Source organism: Opisthorchis viverrini (genome assembly GCF_000715545.1).
Source record: "Opisthorchis viverrini unplaced genomic scaffold opera_v5_345, whole genome shotgun sequence".
NCBI classification, from domain to species: domain Eukaryota; kingdom Metazoa; phylum Platyhelminthes; class Trematoda; order Opisthorchiida; family Opisthorchiidae; genus Opisthorchis; species Opisthorchis viverrini.
Window position 1 is genome coordinate 177,713 of NW_008752001.1, and position 2,189 is coordinate 179,901.

Here is a 2,189-nt window from a genome sequence, read left to right on the forward strand (position 1 = left end):
CTAACTGCGAGCCACCCATGAGCTCAGATGGATCGATCGGTTACCGGTGGGAGCCTCAATTAAAAACCACCATTCCTTCAAGTGTACTTATGTCGATTCCGCTCGTCCCATCATTTGGGACGTCTCCCATCTTGATCACAGGCCTTTGCAACACCGTTCAGTTCATCAGATCCAATGGGTCTCAAGCTCAATGGTATCGAACTTTTCTGGCTGGGAGTCTGCTGTAAGCATACAGACGCGTGAATCTCAGAGAGTGAAAGAAACTAAGCATCCACCCCACCCCGACCCCACCAAACGAACATTGGACCTCAGCGAGATCAGCAAACGTTAATGACAACAGGACAGCTATAGTGCACCTGAGTACTGATCAACAACGCCTGTGGACTATGAAGGTTCAGGAAACAGCCGCGGTCTATGGCCAAAAGAAAACCAATGTTTATGAAAGGATTTGCAGAAAAATGCAACGGCAGTTCGTTCACAAGATCACAGCTTTCGGAACACTTCAAATACTGTTCAGCTGGACTACACTATCTGTGCAACAATCCCGTTATCCTGTACGGAGCCTTGACACCAGTCCATCAGCAGCAGAAGCCTAACGCGGAAGAGAGCATCCGGCCGGGATGTTTTGCACCCTGAACTTTTCAAAGATGGCAAAGCCTTGATGAACAGTCTGACTAAGGTTTGGCAGAATACATACCCGTGGGCTGAATCTTCCCTTAGGGTGCGAGCTAATCCTTCAAAAGCCATCGTGGCATCAGCCTTATCATCCCGGATTCTCTTTTGCGTTATCCTGCACTGGTTGACAGGGTAGCCGGAGAGACAAATTAGTGGGAATCGACCCAGGTTCTGTCGCAGTCGATGATGTCTTGACCATATCTCTAATTTGTGGCACGTTCTTGGAACTGTCTCTCCCGACCCAAACATGCTTTTCACCCTGACTGTCGTCAAAACCTACGACAGTATTTGCCGACCAAGGCTGTCTCTTTCAATCTTTTACTCCGTCATCGAAACACCACACACCAACTCCTAAGGACGTGCACGGCTATACAATAGGCTTTTGATCGAGTTCAACGTGTCAACTGGTGTAAGCCAAGGCTGCCGTCTATAGTCCTCTCCAACTTTATTTTTGCTCTGTTGCTTCAACCTCCTCTACTGGCCTCTGAATCATCGGAGGTGCAAATGCTTCTGGTGCCTTCATCCGCAGACGTTGCTCTCCTGGGTTCTCTCTCCTGTTGCTCTCCTGTGTCCTAGTGAGGACATCGGATAAGCAATCCTGAGGTACTCCAGATAGTACCTGAAAGAAGAAACTCTCACGCGATGAACAACTTAGTCACGCGTCACAGATTACGCCTTTTAAAGCATGCACTTCAGAAGACCGCCTGCTTCCCAGAACTCCCTTCGTCTCGTCCAACGCTGAATGGAAGCGACGGGGGTTCGGACAGTTTGTGACCTGGCAACGGATTGTGGAATTACTAACAATTAAACTCCGTTGGGTAGGCAACCGCAGTCTCCCTGGATGAGAATCTCGGGATTCAACTCATCAGTGGCTGATGACACCAGTGGCCACGGCTCAGCCACGCAGCCGGGAGCCCTCATGCATCAAAGTCGTCCGCTTTCCCGCTTCATCATCATGTGGCTGGCCATGCCATCGACTCCAGTATCTGGCTATAACTCGCCTAGTTCCCCATCTCTTGGTGGTGGAAGTTGGAAACAACGTTCCCTTGGGAAAGATTGTAGGGATGATGTCTGGAACCTAATCGAGCCACACTCCTAACGACATCCGTTGTGACATTTCACATTGGTCGAAGAGTTCGCATCCGAAGGATAGAATGGAGCGATATACAATAGTTCAATAGTTCTTGAGTTTCCGATCGCCATTTTTTCCACTGTTATATGGTTCCCATTCGGGTTCACATGGCGGGGGCAGGCGAATCACCAAACTGCGCATGTATTCATGAATCACAAAGACGCTGGTTTATTGAATGTTTCGAGCATTTCGTTCAGACGAAGTCGAAAATTCTACCTCACCTACACGAAAGGTGTTTGGGAGACTTTAGAATTTAACGGAAGCTTCCTGACCCCAGTTTAGATTACATGCAACGCAGTTCTTTTTCGCATGGAGGTACTCGCATCGATGAATTCCATGAAGATCTTAACTTAAGAGTGAAGCGTGTACTTGGTGTTACTTT

At 48.4% G+C, this 2,189-nt stretch overlaps 2 protein-coding genes across 2 annotated transcripts in view; one reads left to right on the forward strand and one right to left on the reverse strand.

Moving 5' to 3' along the window:
- The window catches only part of T265_10197 (hypothetical protein), a gene marked incomplete at both ends in the record, with an annotated part of 85,534 nt that overhangs the window by 50,076 nt on the left and 33,269 nt on the right, over window positions 1-2,189 (forward strand). The window lies entirely within an intron of this gene.
- T265_10199 (hypothetical protein) overlaps window positions 1-2,189 on the reverse strand; it is a gene marked incomplete at both ends in the record, with an annotated part of 28,086 nt that overhangs the window by 17,009 nt on the left and 8,888 nt on the right. The gene's annotated exons all lie outside the window — the stretch shown is intronic.